This window comes from Lissotriton vulgaris, chromosome 1_1 (genome assembly GCF_964263255.1).
Source record: "Lissotriton vulgaris chromosome 1_1, aLisVul1.2, whole genome shotgun sequence".
Lineage (NCBI taxonomy): Eukaryota > Metazoa > Chordata > Amphibia > Caudata > Salamandridae > Lissotriton > Lissotriton vulgaris.
The window spans coordinates 797,624,077-797,646,521 of NC_141685.1; the positions used below are offsets into that span (position 1 = coordinate 797,624,077).

The window sequence follows — 22,445 nt, forward strand, 5'->3', positions numbered from 1 at the left end:
AATCTATTCTAGAAGTGGACCTAAAAGTGATTTTGTGATTGCAACATTGTTCGGCCAGTGGTACTAAGGCAACACGATGCCACAGAGACAATGCCAAAGAAATAATCTAGGAGGGGGCAGTAATATCACCAATAGGCTTGTGGCACTGATGTCACGTGCGACAAGGGTAGGGCGGGCACTGATGCTAGAGAGAAGCTATGAGTGGTTATTCACGCAGGAGACAAACAGGAAGTGATATCACAAGGAATAACAGCGAGTGTCACTGACACATCAGGAAACGAGCAGGGAGGGGGCATGACATCACCAAATCTGACACCACAAGAGACAAGTCAATAGTCAGTGATATCACAAGTACACAATTGGACAGTTAGAAGTGATGACAGAGACAGGCGGAGAGTGCACCCTGATCCCAGAGGCGCACAGGAAGTGGGAAGTGATGTCACAAGACAGAAGCAGGGAGTGGGCGGTAATGCTATAAGAAGAAAGCAGAAAGTTGGTACTGACGTTACAAGAGATGGAGGGAGTAGATGATTTGGTACAAGAGAAAAGTCAAAAGAAAATGGGATTTTGGATGATTCCAAAGTAGGCAGGGAATTGATTGTGAAGAAGTATAGGAGAAAAAGCCATTTTGGAAGGATGAAGCAGTATTTAGAGAGGGTGAAGGAGTAAAGGAGGCGGGCATACATTTTGAGAGAACGAACGTCTTTAGGAGGTGCACATTCAGGGAGGAGGGAGAAGGGGAGAAAGTATAGCAGGCAAACGATTTGGGGTATTAACCAGCGAAAAGGTTCATGTTTAAAGAACTATAATTTGAGAGTCTTTAGCATGACCTGTAGCATTTATATTTACATGCCATGTCTTTTGATGACTCAACTCGTGCTAAACCATTCCTGTGGATCAGGTAATTAAAAGAAAGAAGAAAATGAAAATGAGAGGCGCATGGACTTTGGGAAATATGGTGGTACAGAGGAGAGAAGGTGAGAGGAAACAGGTGTAGGGGGGGAGAATGGGCGGGGAAGGAGAGGTGTAGGCACAGGGATGGGAGGCAGGGGAAGGGGGATCTGTGGAGAGAGAAAATTAAGACAGTGGGAAAAGGGCAGAGAGGGGAAACATTAGAGAAACAGTGGTGAGAGAGAGACTGAAATGAGAGTGGGATCGTAAGAGTGAGGGAAACAAAAAATAAAGAGCAAAAAGACTGGAGAACAAGGGACCCGCGCCACTGTGCGGCCTCAAATCACTCCATATTTTTATTCGCTTGCTTTGGCCTCTCTCCAATACCTGTTTTCATTTTCCTTGGCCATGTTTTGGCCCCTCTTTTCCAAGGCTTTTCTTCTGTTGTGAGAGGCAGAGTCCCAAAGTAGCCATGCAATTAGTTAACATGTCTTTCAGCTGTTGCCAGTTTGGATCCGGAGATTAGGTTTATTTTCAGCTGGTGCTCCCTCCCCATCCTGTGCTTTGACGTCCTTGAGAGAAGTAGGGAGAAAGCTACCACACCACTTCTGTCATTTTGAATTTCTGCATTGCATTGTACCATATTTGTATACAACCTCATGCCCCTGACAGGGGCTCAAAGTGCTTCTGTGGCCGAATGAAGCTAGTCACCTTTTCCAGATACTTACCATCTCTGCTTAGGAGACTACTCTCTTAGTTGGGTGTGGTTGGAAGGGTGTGTGTTTATAGAACAGCTTATGTTGGAAGAGTGTGGGGGCCGTGTGACGTTTGTGGATTTATTGAGTGGCATGTTATGAAAGAGTGTGGGGGCTGCGTGTGAAGTTTGTGGGATTTGAAAGAGGACTGTTATGGAAGAGTGTGGGGGTTGTATGTTGAAAGTGTGGGTTTATGGAGCAGTCTCTGAGTCTATGTGAGAAGAGAGTGAGTACTGTGTGTCACTTTTTTGCATTTATAATCTTCCTATTTTGCAGGAGTGAGGGGACTGTGTGTGTAGTTTGTTGGTTTACACAGCAGCCTATGTGGGAAGAGTGTGGGTGTTGTGTGTGAAGTTTGTGGGTTTACAGGGCAGCATATCTGGCAAGAGAGTGAGTGTTGTGAGTGCAGTTTGTTGTTTTACAGAGACGCCTATCCGTTTAGAGTGTGGGTTTTGTGTGTGAAGTTTGTGTGTTTCTAGAGCAGCCTACGAGGGAAGAGTATGGGTGTTGTGTGTGAAGTTAATAGGTTTATAGAGCACTCTTTCTGGGAAGAGTGGGGGGATTGTGTATGAAGTGTGTGAATGTTTAAGGCGGCCTACGGGAGAAGAATAAGGATGCTGTTTGTGAAATATGTGTGTTTATAGAGCAGCCCACCTGGGAAAATACTGGATCGGATATTCACAAGGAAGTGGCGGAGAAAGGCGTTAGCCTTCTTGGCTTAACGCCTCTCTCCACCACTTCAGAAACGCAAGGCTGCACCATATTCACAACGATATGGAGCAGCCTGGCGTTTCCCCCTGCGATGGGGTTAAGTTTCACAACTTAGCGCTAACGCAGGCACCCTTGCACCAGAGTGCAAGTGTGTCTGCAAGCAGGGAGGTTTGTTTATGTACAGGAAGGTGTCCTTTCCTGCGCATAAACAAACCTAAAACGCCAGTTTGTAACTTACATGTGTGCTGCTTCATGCAGCACACATGTAAGTTACAAAACAGCATTTGAAAAAAAGGTTTGTTTATGAACAGGAAGGGACACCTTCCTGTACATTGACAGACCATGGACACGAGGAAGCACACATGAAAAAAGCAAAAACGAGGAGAAATAAAGCATTTCTCAGCGTTTCGCCAACTTAAGCCCAGGGTTTTCCTGGCCTTAATTTTGGCACTGCCACCTTGTGACTAGGGGGCAGCGTCAAAATCAATGGGTGTTGCGGTGGAATGCCCACCACAACACTCATTGCCCGCCCTTTTCACGCAAAAAACAGCGTGAAAGGGGACATTATTCACAAGGCAGCTTTAAGCCATGTTAAGTGGCTTAACTCAGTCTTGTGAAAAAGGCCAGGCCCCTATTGCCACCACAACGTCACTACGGCATTTGAAGGGATGTTCCACACACATTAAAGTGAATTTGTGAATGGAACGCACTTACATTACACCATGCTTATAGCTGATATATATGAATAAACGGCTACCCTATTCATTGGGCGTATTTGGGATGATCTGAGTTTACCTTCAGCTACGAGGGAAGAGTTTTAGGTCTAGATTTACAAATGCTCTACACCAGAACTAATGAGACACCAAATGACGCAAAACTGGGTAAAGATTTTCTTTTCTGCGCGAAAAAAAGTTTTACGATGGAAATGCAACCTTTTCGTAGCGCCAAATGCACTTTGGATTGCTTTTAGAGTTAATGAGACATTTCTGGAGAGGATCATTGCAAACCCACAAAGTAATCTGCCACATTTGAGGCAAAGTACCCTGCCTCCTAAGCTCTAAATGAGGCCCTTACTTTTTTGTACTCAATATGTAGAAATATTATATTAGCCAATGTCTATAATGTCCAGTCCTGTAACATGCATATTCTGTTAAATCGCCTCTTTCCTTTGCGCAAACAGGATTTTAAAGTTTCTAAATGTAAATCAACAATGCAAACATTTGCTTGAATATGCGATGTCAGATCCCACAAAGGCATTCTGAGTTTTTTGCACGCCATAAGCTGTGCATACTTTCTAAACTAGGGGCCTCATTAATGAGGCTGTGCGTCACATTTACGCCGCTGGTGCGTCACTTTTTGTGACGCACCAGTGGCGAAAAAATGCGCCTTGTTGCGCCATATTTACAAAGTGACGCATCTAGGTAGATGAGTCACTTTGTAAACCCCTGTGCCACATTATACCTGCGCCAGGTATAATGTATGCAAGGGGGGCGCTTTGATGCAAGAATGGGTCATGGAAGTGACGCAGTGAAATCTATAAGATTTCACTGCGCCACCTCTAGGACTCAAGTGCGTCAAAATCTTACGCCTGCCTCACAGCAGGCGTAAAGACTGATGCAGGCCCTTTCACATGGGGCTTGCCCCTTGTGAAAGGACCCATTGCAGGACTCCAGCAATGCGTCACTTTTGCGCTTACAGATACGTCAGAAATACTGACGTATCTGTAACTCCTTGCGACATGATGCGTCATACTGTAAATTTAACGCATCATTGGTGTCGCAAGGAGGGCGCAATGAAAAGTGACGCATCGCTGTTTTCACACAGTGATGAGTCACTTTTCATAAATTAGGCCCTAAATTTGTAGCTGGAGGGACTAAAAGATTTTTTGGGAGTAGGAGACGGCTTTGCCGAATGCCACAGTTGCCCAATATCAAGGTTGCCACTTGCCTTTCTGCTACACTTTGAGCCTCCTTATTTCACTCTTGCTGTTTCTTTTCATTCCTTTCTCATCCTGCGTAACTCACTTTTGTAGGTTCTTTTCCTCCTCTTTTGATCCCTACTTACTCCTTTTGCAACAGTTTTTCTATTTATTTTTTCCTACTTCCAATAGTTGACTCTCTCTCCCTCGAGTCCGATAATGAACTGTATGTCCTGGTACCCAAAGACAAGAGAGCCGGCGCCAACCACTGACAACCAACTCGGCCTTAAGTGGTCCAACTTTGATTTGAGAAGGTGGAAGTGCAATATTCTACCAATTTCGTCAGGATTATTTTTTTTTACACTTCGCTAACCTCAAAGATATCGAAGTGTTAAAAAAGACTGATTTTTTTAAAAAAATCATGTTTTGCAAGTAAAGAAAACTACTTTTTGTAAGAAAAAAAATCAAAAAAATAAACATTTGCCCAGGTTTTACCCTAAAACAAAGTTGTGAATTGACAAGTTTGTAATCAATTTCAACTCCATCAAATTTCACCGGTGGAAATGTTATTTAAACTTTTTAGAATGCAAGGTGTGGATATTTTAAAATTTGGGTACAGTTATTGCCCTCTCCATGTCACAAATTGTGATGCTATGACAGTTTACAGAAAAATAACCACTGCAATGTGTAGTGGAATGGAACACCAAAACTTCTAACCCTATACGCACAATAAAACAACAGCAAAAAAAACATATATGAACAAGGCGGGTGCTTACCGCCGAAACGCGTCAAGCAGCCTAAATGAGAGAATAAATTTATTTGGAATCATCTATTTCACGGAGTCAGTGCCTTACTTGCATGAGAAAGTTTGGAGTGTTCCAGATGTATATATATATATATATATGTATATATATATATATATATATATATATATATATATATATATATATATATATATATATATATATATATATATATATATATATATATATATATATATATATATATATATATATATATATATCCACTGCAGTACCAATTACCGTAGCGTTGTTGAAAAGAGCACCAACACCTTAAGCCCATCCATACATAAAAATAAAGAAAAAAACGTGTATGTATATCTATATATATATATATATATATATATATATATATATACATATCCACGGCTGGATTACTTTGTCCATTTTGGATTATTACGTGATGTATACCGTACTCAGAATATGGCAACTGCCCATCAGTGGGCTCTATTGTTTGTTTGTTATATGTATGATGTTGATCTGTTTGGCAATCACAACAATCACTATAAGATGGCTGCCCTCATTCCGTGTATGGCGCGAGTCCCCTTTCTTTGTCTATGCTTTATAGAATGTGGGAGTGACATAACAATGTTTAAAACAATGTCGAGAGTAAACACAGTGTAACACACGCTGACGAAGGCAGAACGCCGAAACGCGTCTGTGTGCACCCCTCCGCTGAATAAAATCTAGTGTGTTGAAACATTCTACCTTTCGAGTGCTGTCTTGTTCTTCTACGAGCTTGGAAGGATTTTGAGCTTTATATATATATATATATATATATATATCAAATAACAGGGGTAGATTTTAATAGAAACGAAGCACAAATTAGGAGGCCCATAAGTAAAGTACTTCAACTCGCTTGTTTAGTCATCCCTTGATTTAGTAGGTGAAGGTTCGAATTAAAGTACTACATTGTATAACTGCCCCAGAGATATCTCTTTTCTCCTGCAGAGATCAGCTTAGAAATTAAGAATCGTAAAGCTCTGACAAATTATTGGCAGAGACTCTTTTATTAAAAAAAGCAATATACGCTGATTTTGTACAGACAATAGACAATGTTATAAATGTACAGTTGCATGTAATTGTTACCTTGATTATTTGTGTGCGGGTGCCTTATACAATAATGTTGCCAAAACTCTAAAATATCCAGAATCAGCGCCCATTTTGTAAGCATATGTTAAACACCTTACATTTGTAGTTCACTTTCTATGTCTATGCATAGATCACGTGGTATCACTGTGAATTGAAGCGAAAAAAACGAGTGTGTGCACTATTTAAATGAAAGAATGCTGCATGTCCGTCATGTGATCAAGGGCAGACCCTGCCCGAAACGCGTCATGCCAAATTTAAGCTGCAAAATGGTTGAATAAACGCCTGCTGTGACACTCTGCAACTCGTGTGGTGGTCCGTATCTTCTGTGGGTTCATCCTGGTAACAGAACTTAATCCATATCCAATGCGGAAGTTGCTGGTTGCTTTCGCCTTTACGGACCCCGCCCTGACTGCTGGAAGCCGCCTACAACCCGACTTTCTCTGTCGCTCCGGAAGGAAATCCAAAGGCTGGCTGAACCCCTTGTGAGCTTCGAAGATGGGAAAACCGGTACTCGAGGACGCCGACGCTTGAGTCGGAGGACCCGCGAAGGCTTGACCTCGTTCCCGGTGAGTAACCTGGTGAAAGCATTACGAGACGGGGCTACGTGTTGCAACAGTCTAGCGAAAAGTTGCCATTTCTTAAAACGCCAAGTTGCACAGAAACGTGCAGGTGATTGATGTGCGGCAGCCTAATTCGAAAAGATACAAAATTGGCACCATGTTGACTAATGCGGTACGCGAGAGGGAACAGGAAGTCGACGCATTATTTGAGAATGTGGTCAGAAACAAAAGTAAAGAGGCAAATAAAAACACGCAAAAAAATGTAACGGAAGATGTAAATAAAGACGCAAATTTGTTGTTAAAAAGCTTGGAGAAGAAAATGAGAGCAGAACTCACCAAGTGGTGGGAGAGCAAATCTCTTACTAAGTATGTGGAAGTGAATCGGGTCCCTCGGGGTCTGCGCATACTTTTAGCTCCCAGCTTCGAGCACCCCAATCCAGCAATGCTACTCGAGTGGGGGGATAGCAATCTACAACAATCGATGAACTTAATAAGAATTCTAATTAAATATGCTGACATTGACCGGCTAGCTCTGGCCAAAGAAATTGAAGAAATAGAACATGATCTGAGCAAAATGGAAAACCAGGACTGGATTTTGAAAAAAATGAACGAAATTAAAGAACGTTTAAAAAAATATGAAGAAAAAATAAAAAACAGAAAAGTACATAAATTTGCCAGGGACCTGGAAGATTATGAAAGAGGCCAAATATACACCTTTGCTAAAAAATATGAGAATATTCGCAAAATGAAAGGTAAAACGATAACTAAACCTAATGTCTTGGAAGCCAGACAACCAGCAGCAACTGGAGATTCACCAGAGTTAGATACAATATCGCTGACTAGTGAGTCCAGCATGAACTCAGTTGGTTCAAATTCTAGTAGTTTGGAAAATGTGGACACAATTCCAGGACTGGGCGATGAAGTTGATTTTTTAGTACAGGACAGACTGAAAACCTTGAGACCGCGAAAGGAAAGAAAACAAGTCGACGAAGGCGGGACACCGTCAGAAAAACCGCCCGAAGAAAACGGCAAAGGCAAGCCAAAAAGGAGGCAAAACTACTGGCGGAAGAAGAAGCAATGAAAGACAACACTGTAGTGAACCTCAGTACAACAACACTTACGAAAGCTGAAGAGCAATTGCTTGCTTTAGGTCTCAACTTCTGTCCTAATACCAACTTTGATTACGCCTCTACACGAGTAGATGTATTCCTTTTCATTAGAAAACTAAAACTCAGAAAGTTTCACACCCTTAAAAATCTAGGAGAAGAGAAACAAGATAAGCTGGCAGCCTCTGATTCCTCCGGCCTACAAGTTGGAGAAATACCAGCACTTTGGGCTTTACACAGCTTAAATAATGAAGACGATTTGAGTTCTCAAGCGCCAACCCAAACAAAGTTAAGAGAGTTGAATCTATTGCAAAAAGGTGCCGGGGAGAGCCCTTTCAAACCAAAGTCAACCTTTATGCCACTAATGCCACGAGACGCAATCGACGTCTTCCATGATCGTATCGTGGAGGAGATAAAGGATTTGAACTGCTCTATTGATCGAAACAGAAGACGCACGCTGAACCAACGAGAAGTTTCTTTGAAAAAGTTAACTGACAAGCTAGCCAATGATGCCTCTATCATAATTAAAAAATCGGATAAAGGGGGCAATGTGGTCCTGTGGCCCAAAGAACAATATGATGCTGAAGCCAAAAGACAATTAAATAACGGTGAGTGTTATGAGCAGATAACATGGAGCGTATATAATAAAGCGAAGGAAAACATCAAAAAGGAATTACTAAAATGGAAATCAGAGGGTTTGATATCAAATGAAGAATATACATTTTTATTCAACACTCACCCCCAGTTGCCCTTCCTTTATCTGCTACCAAAAATTCATAAAAACACCACCCCTGTTCCTGGACGCCCTATAATCTTGGCGATAGGAAGCATGACTGAACATGTGGGCACTTACATTGACTTTTATCTGCAGGACCTGGTAAAAGCTTTGCCCTCTTATTTGAAAGACACTGGGGATTTTTTAAGACACCTCAACAATACTACTTGGTCAAAGGATTGGATCTTACTATCTCTGGATATAGAGTCTCTCTATACCAGCATAAGACACGAATGTGGTCTGCGGGGTGTGGAATACTTTTTAAATACACGTCCTGCTGAATATGCTATGCATAACAAAATGTTAATGTCTCTTATTTCATGGTGCTTGAACAATAACTACTTTTCTTTTGAAAAGAATTTGTATAGACAAAAACAGGGGGTGGCCATGGGGGCTTGCTTTTCCCCAAGCTACGCGTGTTTGCACGTGGGCTTTTGGGAAAGGCAAGTCCTCATGAATACACACAGGGACATATTTGAGAACAATGTGATATCATGGCTGCGTTATATAGACGATGTCTTTGTTATTTGGAAGGGAAGCATGCAAAGCGCATTAGAATTTGTTAACTTGTTAAACATCAATGAGTTTAATCTCCACTTCACCTCCAATATGAGTAACTCCAAATTGGAATTTTTGGATGTCCAGATACAAGTAACTGACGAGACACTCATTACCTCGGCCTATAGAAAACCTTCTGCTGGTAATGCAATATTACATGCATCCAGCGCGCATCCACGTCACCTAATAGCCAGCATACCCTACGGGGAATTGCTACGGCTGAAGCGTATTTGCAGTACACCGGAGCAATTTGATGTCTGCAGTCAATTATGCTTAGAGCGTATGCGCAAAAGAGGATATAGTGAGGAAATTTTGAAAAAAGCCATGATTAAAACAAGTGAAAGACCCAGAACCACCCTACTGCCCAGCACCACTGAGAGTAACATAAGCACAGCGGATGAGAATAATTCACCCAGACTCATCACTACGTACTGCAGACAGGAGCGCAAAATACGCAACATCATAAACAAAAATTGGCCCATAGTTCTAACTGACCCCATTTTGAGAAATACGTTGCCAGAACATCCTAGCGTAACGTTTAGGAAATCAAAAAACATGGCTAATCTCTTATCGAGGGAGATTTCAGCCGGGTCTACCAGTATTAAAACTTGGATGCCCACAAGCAATGGCTTCCGCAAGTGCTCCACTTGCAGGGCATGTAATTTCGGAGCCAATACTGCCACATACAAAACCCCGTTTAGAACAAAAGAAATATCCATTAGGGGAAAGTATGACTGCCGCACTGAGTACGCTATATACGTCCTCACATGTACATGCGGCTTGCGATATGTAGGAAGTACTAAAAATCCTGTTTACATGCGTATCCTACAGCACATTCGTGCAATAATTAACTGTGATCCAGCTTACCCGGTAGCCCGTCATTTCAAGGTGAGTCACAATAAGAATGTGAACTGCTTGACATACTTTGTAATTGACCAGGCACCGGTGTTAAAGCGAGGTGGAGATAGGGACAAGGCTTTGAGGCAGTTAGAGACCAGATACATTCTGAATCTTAACAGCAAGCATCCTAACGGCCTTAACGATAGGGAAGATATACATACCTTCCTCTAACCTTAGTTAAAACTGTCCTGCCTGATTCTCCAGTCTCACCATTATATAATCACACAACCTGTATCCTTTCCGGGCTCCATGTAACAGATCTAATTAATGAATGCCCTAGTGATTCTTATATGGTTGACCACGAACCTATTATCAGTTCTTTCCTGTCAATTGTACCTCTCTTTTTAAATTATCATTTTTTAACCTCACAACTTTTGGTTGCACTTATTACACTTAGCACTTTACAAAGGGAATTGCTGTTGGAGTAAGACCAAGGTGGTCGACCCTCCGGGATTGCCAGATGGGCAAGGATAGGTCCCTATCCCTGTTTATAGATTTCGGCACTGGCACTTTAATACAAGTGAACATTTGCACATTGCAACGTGACAAGGTAGTGGAATGACTGAGTAAGCAAACTCCTGTTGTGATCAATGAACTAGACACACTAAGGCTATCTCAGCGAATGCGGAATATACTGCCAATTTTGCACAATATAGTTTTTAGCATAATATTTATTTATTTATGCATTTAAATTATTATGGACTTTTATATATGTCTTTTTAGAATTTTAACATATTCATATGTTATATAAATTTTGATGCATTGGTATAATAATTGCTTCGCTGTTTAGATATGTGTAATATATTCTTTCTTTAGAAGAAAGTGTCATTTTGTCAGAATCATGTTGCCAGCTCACTGTTACACAATGGTTTAACACGCATTTAGGCGGTTATAAATGTACAGTTGCACGTAATTGTTACCTTGATTATTTGTGTGCGGGTGCCTTATACAATAATGTTGCCAAAACTCTAAAATATCCAGAATCAGCGCCCATTTTGTAAGCATATGTTAAACACCTTACATTTGTAGTTCACTTTCTATGTCTATGCATAGATCACGTGGTATCACTGTGAATTGAAGCGAAAAAACCGAGTGTGTGCACTATTTAAATGAAAGAATGCTGCATGTCCGTCATGTGATCAAGGGCAGACCCTGCCCGAAACGCGTCATGCCAAATTTAAGCTGCAAAATGGTTGAATAAACGCCTGCTGTGACACTCTGCAACTCGTGTGGTGGTCCGTATCTTCTGTGGGTTCATCCTGGTAACAGAACTTAATCCATATATATATATATATATCCACTGCAGTACCAATTACCGTAGCGTTGTTGAAAAGAGCACCAACACCTTAAGCCCATCCATACATAAAAATAAAGAAAAAAACGTGTATGTATATCTATATATATATATATATATATATATATATATATATATATATTCACAGAAAAAACCATAGGTTATAGTGGATATATAGTTAGGAATTTGCATTTACAAAACCTTGAAAATTCAATGAAAAAACCATAGGTTATAGGCCATATATAGTTAGGAATTAGCATTTACAAAACCTTATTTTACTCGCATAAAACCATTGAAATTCCATATATAGTTAGCTAACTATAAGCGCTAACTATATATCGCGCACCCGCAATCCACTGCTGATGATGTCACATATTACATCATTCATGACATGGTCAGTGACATCACTGATGACATCACTGATGACATCTCAAATGACATCACTGATGACAACTCAAATGATATCAATGATGACATCTCAAATGACATCACTGATGACAACTCAAATGACATCACTGATGACATCTCATTTGTCATCACTGATCACATCACTCATGTGATAATACAATGAACCTCTTCAGACTCTAATATAACCTTACATACACTCAGTATAAACAGACACTCACAGACTGTCACTCATCCATGGACTTACTCACACACCTAGTCAGTCATGCAAAGAATCAATCACACCTCCATTTCCTCAACTATACAGTTATACACATCTTACTTATTCAAACATATAATAACACATATTTACTCTCTTATATAATCCCTGATACAAGCTCACAGTGATCGATACAGCCACTCACACATTCACTGGCTCTTATGTTCAGTTATTTATATATCTCAACTCTCACATGTATTGTGTTTTACATACGTACTTACTTGCACATGTAGCAATGAGAAATCCATTCACTCACCAACACACCCATGCACAGTCAACCGCTCATATAGCTGTTTCCACATGCACTCTTGAACTCATACTCCTAGTGAATCAACTGCTTACACATCTATGCACAGAGTCACGCACCTCCCAGCCACCCACACACACACTCAGCCTCCCATTCAAATATTTGGGCAACCAATCAATAACCCATATGGCTACTCTTATAGCTACTGATCAACACAAGCAGCAGTTTACACAACAACAAACATACTGATGCACGAATTAAGACAGTTTAGTCACTAACCCATGCACTCAGTGAGACACATTTAATCACTCACTCATACAGTCAGTCATGCACCTACTAAATTCTTCATCCAGACACTTATACATCCACTCATTCTTCAATATGTGAAACATATTTTAACTTTACAGAAACATACAGTCACTGGATGTTGTAATCAGTGATGTCATCAGTGATGTCACTGACCATGTCATGAATGATGTAATATGTGACATCATCAGCAGTGGATTGCGGGTGCGCGATATATAGTTAGCGCTTATAGTTAGCTAACTATATATGGAATTTCAATGGTTTTATGCGAGTAAAATAAGGTTTTGTAAATGCTAATTCCTAACTATATATGGCCTATAACCTATGGTTTTTTCATTGAATTTTCAAGGTTTTGTAAATGCAAATTCCTAACTATATATCCACTATAACCTATGGTTTTTTCTGTGAATTTCATTGGTTTTTTAATAGCAAATATGAAAAGCTTTAAAATGTCAAGTACGTGATAGATAAAAACATTTTCGTATTTATGCACGCTGATGTGCTTTGAACGCTGCCCCCCCCCCCTCCCCTCTTTTGCCTTTGTTAGTACTCTCTCTTTGCAGATACAGAAGGGCAGTTAACGCAGGCCTTTACCCCCGTTGTAATCCGTCGTACCTCCTTGTCTCTCCATTTGATTGATTGTTGTCCAAGCATTTACTGTTTTAGAATTGGTTCTCTTTGGATCATTCTCTATTTACAAACAAGCACAAAGTCGCAATACTCTGTTTAGTCTTTGCAGATAGTGAAAAATCGTGTAAAAAAATAAAAGTAATCGAGCAAAATCAGTAGGCCACTAATTGGATCTCTTTTTGACCTCGCTAAAATAGAAATATTAGGAACAACCCTTCTTGAGAAATACGAAAATAGTGAGATGAACTGAGCTCCACACCATGAGGGCTGCAAGACAGCTCGGCTCCATCACCCATCCCGCACAAAATAATGACAAACCCTATGCAAATATTAAAAATATAGACAACACACCAGCAAAGAAATAGGGTAAAACATTTTATTAAAAAACTATTTACATAACGTTGGTTTATAAGATGATGTCAGTAGTGGACCGATGTGTGAATAGATCGAAAACAGCACAAGGCTCCAAGATCCGGATAGCAAGCTCCTGGATGTTGGGTGCCATAGTTTAGAGTTCTGAATTTCAGCCTTTTTCAATGCCTGTGCTTTGTTGAATCAAAATGGCGGTTTGACACAAAGCTGACTCAAGCGTTGTTACTGATGCTATGCAGACCAAAACTGGTTTTCAGTTTGTACATTTTTCTAGATTTTTCAATCCAAGTTTGGTTGACTTTGTAGAACGATGGCTTCAGATTTTCAACATACGGTGTGGTGGCGCTGACTGGGAGGGGGCGCTTCGCTCCTGCCCCCTCCCCAAGTAAGATTTTCATACGTGAAAGTACGTTAATGGTTTTGGTCCCCGAGATGCTTCGATGTCACTACCATTCTCAAATAGCATAAGTTCTGGATGTTGGGTGCCATAGTTAAGAGTTCTGAGCAGCGCTTGTAACACTGTCTGAAGCTTATTTCCTCCTACTGCAGCTTCACTATTCTCAAAGTAAGTGAGTGTCGTTTGTGGACCTGACTGCATTAGAAAACAATATGATATGTTACCTTCCTAAACAGCTTGACGGAGGCCCCTGAGGGGCGCTGTGATGGCCATGGACTCGGAGAAGACGCTTGGCTCCGACACCCTCCCCAAGTCTTATAGCACTGGTGTAGCCTGAGATCGCCCCCGACATAGGCGGCCGGCTCCCGGGGTCCGGCGGTACTTTTTGCCTTTTGATGACTCTTCAATTCTGGACCTTGTCCCACAATCCGTTTGACCTGAAGACAAGCTGTAGTGAGGCGCCCCTTTATCGTTTTAGTTGCCATTCCGCCCGCTTTTGCTACACTGTGCCTCTTCCGCCATTCAGCTGTTTTCCGCCCGCTCTTGCGACTACAGCGTCTCGCTCACCATGTAGTTGAGATGCGCCCGCTCTAGCGGTGCAGCGATAGGCGGCTGCCACAGGACTCTCAAAATGGCGGCCGGCTCTTCGGTTTTGGGCCTGGTCCACTAAAATGGCCCTGGGACACCTTGGAACTCGGACGCTTGTCTGCTAGGGCTTGGATCCCATTCTCGAAAAGCGTCCCCTCAGCCGTGAAGATTCTACAAAAGTCATGGGGGCCTCCGACTCCCGCAGGCTTCTGGTGGGGAGCGGCTGCCATGATTGCTCGTGGAATGGCCACGACGGAGCTACGAGATGGTAGTGGTCTCATGCTGACGCCAACTTTAGTCTGAAACATCCAGAAACACTGTAGACTACCAATTCGATCAGTTCCGGTAGCGCCCCAACATGACCCGGAAGAGAAGAACTTGCCCTCCCCTCTTTGACTGATGGTTCTTGTTGCCTGTCCCCTCTGTTGTCATTTAACAGAACTTTTTGGACTACTGAAAGGGGTTGTGTTCTGAACGCTGGTTGGTGGAGACATTTAGACTATATTCTTGACCTACGTTGTCGCGTAATGCGTTTTATGACACGCCGCGTTAGCGCACCCGGAAGTGATCCGAGGCGCGGCGCGCAGCGCGTAACGTAAGCATAACAGGTCATGTGACTTGTTAATAAAACTTTTCATTGGTTCATTTTACTTTTGTTAATTTAATGATGAAAAGCTTGGTCATATGACCTAAAAATTACGCTTTTTATTATTTTCGAACAATATTTTTTTTTCAAACATATGTTATAATATTCCAGGCTAATGTACTTTCCCGGAAAATTTACAACTGTCTGGCAAGTAAAATATATTCCTTTTTCGAGAAAAAGGGCGTTTCTTCCTTCCATGACGGAGCCGTTGAGTAAAAGAGATTCGGCCTGCTGTCTTAGTCGCCGATGCGCCTGATTATCAGATTCTTATCGATCACTTTATGTTGCAGACATGAAAAACACAACTGCCCTTGACCATTTATCTTTACTGCGTTCCTACATATTATACCTTTTATCCGTCATGTAATTGGACTGCTTTATTTCACTTGCCTTTTACTGATTCGAAAACAGTCACTAAAAGTAAAAACTTTACAAATGAAAATACTACTACCGTGTTTTGTTTTAAAAACCTTTATTGTGAAAATGTCAGTATACAAATACGGGCCTATAACCACGTGGGCCGGCCACGGAGCAAACTCAAATCGTATATGATGAGGAGACATTTACACTGTAGAAGAACGTAACGAGCGGGCCATTAGGTGACAAGAACAAAGGTGTCTAACAGTTGCGGAATCGGTGGACGTACATTTTGTAATTAAAATACGACAGGGCCACTTACAATAACATTTTCTAGATATACATTTGCGGGCAAAGAGTTACGAGTCCCATTTATACCGGCGCCATTTTGGGCGAGGCCGGGCAGGTCCAAGATATAGTCAAAATGTCTCCACCAACCATCGGCCAGACCAGAACCCCTTTCGGCCCTTTATGCTACAAGATGGTGTCTTCCATTCAGAAAATATTGGTGGCAGCATTTTGAAAGGAAACAGAAACAGCCGTTCTCCTAGTGAGTTTCACATTGTTACATTTAGGAAGAATGTTGAAGAGTAGTATGTGGAAAATCTGAAGCCATTTTTCTACAAACTCTCAATCAGACTTGGATGGAAAAAAAAACCTGAAGAATGTACAAACTGAAAACCAATTTTTGTCTGTATAGCACCAACAGTAACGCTTGAGTCAGCTTTGTGTCAAGCCGCCATTTTCATTCAATCAATAGCGTCCCCCTGCACACATTCAGGGACCTGGTCGTGTCTTTAGATGAAACGCATTGTAGGAAAAGAAGCAGAAAGGAAAAGGAAAAAAGTTCCGCCGGACCTAGTGAAGCTGCAGCAGGTGCAAATAAGCTTCAGACAGTCTTACAAGCACTGCTCAGAACTCTCAACTGAGGCACTCAACATCCAGGACTTGCCATTCGGATCTTAGCGCCTTGTATTTTTGTTTTGTTCTTGATGGAGGGGAAACAACAAAAAACAGGCATTGAAAACGGCTCAACTGGAGCAAAAAAAAAATTACTTCTTGGGTGCATTAGGGCATTTATGATTTTCGAATGCCGTATTCATCATGTTGATGCTCATGTTGCCATAGGACAGCATAGCACCACAGTGTATACAAGTTAACTTCATATGTTCAGATGAGGCAGGTGGCATATTTAGCATTCACCTTCTTTGATCCAGGAGGGATGGAGAAAAACTGCCAGATGAAACTTGAAACTTGGCCATCCAGATCTCGGCGCGTTCGACTCACTGTACCGCAACAGTGACCGCAACTCAGCTGGACACGCCGTCTTTCGGCGCAGCATTGTAGGATGGCCACACCAGTGCGGCAATTTGCTAGACACCACCTCGGTGCCATCCGGATCTCGGCGCGTTCGAGTCACTGTACCGCAACAGTGACCGCAATTCAGCTGGACACGCCGTCTTTCGGCGCAGCATTGTAGGATGGCCACACCAGTGCGGCAATTTGCTGGACACCACCTCGGTGCCATCCGGATCTCGGTGCGTTCGAGTCACTGTACCGCAACAGTGACCGCAACTCAGCTGGACACGCCGTCTTTCGGCGCAGCATTGTAGGATGGCCACACCAGTGCGGCAATTTGCTGGACACCACCTCGGTGCCATCCGGATCTCGACGCGTTGTGCTGCCTTCGGCCTATTCGCACATCGGTCCGCTACTGACAGTGACCGCAACTCAGCTGGACACGCCGTCTTTCGGCGCAGCATTGTAGGATGGCCACACCAGTGCGGCAATTTGCTGGACACCACATCGGTGCCATCCGCATCTCGACGCGTTGTGCTGCCTTCGGCCTATTCGCACATCGGTCCGCTACTGACAGTGACCGCAACTCAGCTGGACACGCCGTCTTTCGGCGCAGCATTGTAGGATGGCCACACCAGTGCGGCAATTTGCTGGACACCACCTCGGTGCCATCCGGATCTCGACGCGTTGTGCTGCCTTCGGCCTATTCGCACATCGGTCCGCTACTGACGCCGCCTCACGTGCCAACGGATTTTCTACGCTTTTTGTAGCCCTATGCCGCAGAACAGGTCATGTGACTTGTTTATAAAACTTTTCATTGGTTCATTTTACTTTTGGTTTCCTAAAGATGGAAGGCTTGGTCATATGACCTAAAAATAACACTTTTCATTGGTTTAGAACATTTTTTTTCCCAAACGATGAAAGCCCCACCTTGTTTCTGGATCATTCAGACTGAAGCTGGCGTCAGCATGAGAGCACCACCATCTCGTGGCTCCGTCGTGGTCATTCCGCGAGCAATCATGGCAGCCGCTCCCCACCGGAAGCCTGCGGGAGTCGGGGGCCCCCAAGACTTTTATACAATCTTCACGGCTGAGGGGACGCTTTTCGAGAATGGAGCCCAAGCCCTAGCAGGCAAGCGTCCGACTTCCAAGGTGTCCCAGGGCCATTTCAGTGGACCAGGCCCAAAACCGAAGAGCCGTCCGCCATTTTGACAGCCATGTGGCAGCCGCCTATCGCTGCACTGCAAGAGTGGGAGCAACTCCACAACATGGTGAGCGAGACGCTGTGGCCGCAAGAGCGAGCGCAACTCAGCTAGATGGCCGCCACCTGGGGAGGCCCGTTCACGCCGCCTCCCCCCCCCCCCCCCCGGGCCGCCGCACGCCAATTTTCGGAGCAGCATTGTAGGATACCAAAACCAGTGCGGCAGTTTACTGGACATCACCTGGGTGCCTGTCGTACATGTTGTGTCAGCCATGTGACACTGGACACAGACCGCTACTGACGAGGCCTCCCCCCGCACCACCCGGGACGCCCCACGCTGTTTTTCTGTGCTGCATTGTAGGATCCCTAAACCAGTGCGGCACCCAGGCGACATCACCTGGGTGCCGTCCAGAACTCTGCACGTTGTGCTGCCTTGGGACTATTCGCACAACAGACCGCTACTGACGAGGCCTCCCCCCGCCCCACCCGGGACACCCCACGCCAATTTTCGGAGCAGCATTGTAGGATCCCTAAACCAGTGCGGCACCCAGGCGACATCACCTGGGTGCCGTCCAGAACTCTGCACGTTGTGCTGCCTTGGGACTATTCGCACAAAAGACAGCTTCTAACCATTGTTGCTTTTTGTGTTAATAAATGTTTAAATGTTTTTAGTTTTTGTTCTGTTCATTATCGTTAAAAGTTAATAAAGTTTTATAACCTTACTTTGTTGGAGTGTTATCTATTTTTTGAAAAACGGGTGAATGGGGCCTTGAATCGGGTTATTGTCATGTGTGGGCTTTGGAAGTGTGCTGCTGCAGGATCGGACATTTCAAACTCAAATGCACGTTCTTTTTCTTACCTTTCCGAAGCATGGAGCGCAATAGCAAGCAGAGAAAGGGTGATGCACGTGTTGAACACTACCTGACCTGGCAAGTTGCTGGCAGTGCCCCCCCGCCCGCTCCTGAAAGAGGGCACACACACACCGCCGCCCCGAGTACTTCAGAAATCTTTAAAAGACCATGCGCTTGTTCATGAGGCTTAAATGGTTTATCACCTCTTCTAGAACCCCTACATCGACCCTCTGACGTTTCATGGAAAAATTACCATGTAACACAATACCAAGCCCTATCAGCTGAAACCCCCAAGGAATCGTGGGGCATATTAGCAAGGGGGTTTATCTCCGCTTTTTTGGCTTTAAAAACCATGAAAGCGGAGATAAAATTATTTCCCTATTATCAAGCTGTCGCTAACACCAGTTAGTGACACCTAAAAGGAGATAGCGACCATCTTGGGCCCGGCTTTGCATGTCAGTGATACTTATCACTAATGACATGCAAAGTGGCGTGCCAAGATGTTAGCGACTGGAAACAGTCCCTAACATCGCTACCTTCTATTACCAACTTTTGGAGATATTCGCACTAAGCGCGAATATCTCCAAAAGCTAACACCTGCCCTGAGCAGGTCTTAGCCATGTTATCCAATGGGAGGTGGATAACATGGCTAAGAGCATTAGGTCGATAAAACATGAATATCGCTGACTTTTCTGCGATAATAGCAAGGTTTATCTGCGATAAAAATCGCCGATGTGCGGCGATAATTTTTGTCTCTAAACAAGTTATAGACAAAAATTATCGCTAGTTGTTAGTAATATGCCCCCGGGTTTTTGCTTGCAGAAATCGGGAGGCGGGAGACTAGCACTGAAATCAGTACTCACACGCCTGAATCAGGAGAATTGGCATGTCTGAATTCTCTACAGCTGGGGCCATAAACTACATCCGCAGGGGTAGGTGATAGCCTGGGACCAGCCTAGCATCTAAAATGGCTGCCGTGCACGACAAAATTGTGGCATTCGAAAAAAGGCAAGATGGCGCAGCCGCTGGAAGAGATATATCAACATATATCAGCCTCCTCAGCCACCCTCAGGAAACATAGGGGATTAGGATATGTCTCCCGCACCCCCTTATACCTAGTACTTTAATTAACGAAGCACAAAATGGCGAATTCCCGTTTCGCTACCAGTTTGCGGCCCAGTTCGCGGCCCGTGAAGCGCTTCTACCGTGAAAAATCATTTTTTTTTTATTTTCCCCACGGGACCCTTTAATAACCCCAACAACATTCCTAGGGGGTCAAGAGGGGGATACCTTGCCCCCTTTCATTAAATTCCCCCTTAGTTTTTCACCTTTTCTTCTCTCTCGATCCTACCGAGAGACAAGATGGCGGCCGCTTCGGACTGTCACGCAGCAAAAAAAAAAAAAAAGCTCACGCACAGCCGCTGGAAGAGATGTATCAACATATATCAGCCTCCTCACCCACCCTCAGGAAACATAGGGGATTAGGATACGTCTCCCGTACCCACTTATAACTAGTAATTTAATTTACGAAGCACAAAATGGCGAATTCCCGTTTCGCTACCAGTTCGCGGCCGCGCTTCTACCGTGAAAAATCATTTTTTTTTTATTTTCCCCACGGGACCCTTTAATAACCCCAACAACATTCCTAGGAGGTCAAGAGGGGGATACCTTGCCCCCTTTCATTAAATTCCCCCTTCGTTTTCCACCTCTTCTTCTCTCTCGATCCTACCGAGAGACAAGATGGCGTCCGCTCCGGACTGTTTAGAATGTTGACAGACACCGGAGAGCCAATCAGCTTTCTGCGCGCAAAGTTCCGATAAGCGAAAAGTAAGCGGACCGGATCGCTGCCCAGAGCGCTGTTACAGATATATATCTTGGTTTGAACGTTAATTTCTCAAAAACTACTGGAGCACATATATTGAGACCTAGCAAAGGCACATCGGGCTAACAGTCCCTACAATTTTGCCAAGTTTCGTGCAAATCCATTCAGCCGTTCGAGCTAAAAGTGAGTCCAACCGCCCTATGGAAAACTCAATGCAAAAAACGCGTTTTGGGACCCCCCTTTTTTCTCAGCCCCCCCTTGACGAAACCCCACCAAATTTTCAGGAGCTGCTCAGAAACAAAATGTGCCATTTTCCTGAAAATTTCAGCCGATTCCATCCACAAACGCCAAAGTTATTAGACATAGAATTTTCAAAAGTCCCATAGGAAAAAAATCCTAACTATATATACCTACTGGCGACCGCCAGTAGGTAATATATATATATATATATATATATATATATATATATATATATATATATATATATATATATATATATATATATATATATATATATATATACATATCCACGGCTGGATTACTTTGTCCATTTTGGATTATTACGTGATGTATACCGTACTCAGAATATGGCAACTGCCCATCAGTGGGCTCTATTGTTTGTTTGTTATATGTATGATGTTGATCTGTTTGGCAATCACAACAATCACTATAAGATGGCTGCCCTCATTCCGTGTATGGCGCGAGTCCCCTTTCTTTGTCTATGCTTTATAGAATGTGGGAGTGACATAACAATGTTTAAAACAATGTCGAGAGTAAACACAGTGTAACACACGCTGACGAAGGCAGAACGCCGAAACGCGTCTGTGTGCACCCCTCCGCTGAATAAAATCTAGTGTGTTGAAACATTCTACCTTTCGAGTGCTGTCTTGTTCTTCTACGAGCTTGGAAGGATTTTGAGCTTTATATATATATATATATATATATATATATATATATATATATATATATATATATATATATATATATATATATCAAATAACAGGGGTAGATTTTAATAGAAACGAAGCACAAATTAGGAGGCCCATAAGTAAAGTACTTCAACTCGCTTGTTTAGTCATCCCTTGATTTAGTAGGTGAAGGTTCGAATTAAAGTACTACATTGTATAACTGCCCCAGAGATATCTCTTTTCTCCTGCAGAGATCAGCTTAGAAATTAAGAATCGTAAAGCTCTGACAAATTATTGGCAGAGACTCTTTTATTAAAAAAAGCAATATACGCTGATTTTGTACAGACAATAGACAATGTCCTACAGCCAACCAAAATATGTTTTTTTAAATGACCACAATATTAATCATGAAAAGAAATTGTCAAGCGTTTGGCAACTCGCTGGTCAGATTTGCTCACAACACACCTGGATTTGGGAAAAGCAAAGCGTGCACAGTTTGTGTTGGAAAAGGGGTAAAGTGGTTTTCTTGGAAAGCACTGAGAAGTCCTGCAGGCGTAAGTGGCTTGCTTTGGACTGTCCCCGGTGCTCAGGCATTCCTCACAGACTGCTGCTAACACCATTAGTTGCTGCTCTCAAATTTAAATATACTACCTCAGGCGTAGTGAGTTTTTGAGGCTCTGATACTGTTCAGAAGTTGGACTCTATAGCTGTTCTAGGCCCTACTTTGGCTTGAATGGGTGCCACACTGTGACAGGGTTTCATAACGTCCATTTCTGACCACTATTGCCCCCATTGTGT

The 22,445-nt window shown here is 43.0% G+C and overlaps 1 protein-coding gene across 1 annotated transcript in view; it reads right to left on the reverse strand.

Moving 5' to 3' along the window:
• PAPPA2 (pappalysin 2) overlaps positions 1-22,445 on the reverse strand; it is an 853,188-nt gene that overhangs the window by 126,673 nt on the left and 704,070 nt on the right. The window lies entirely within an intron of this gene.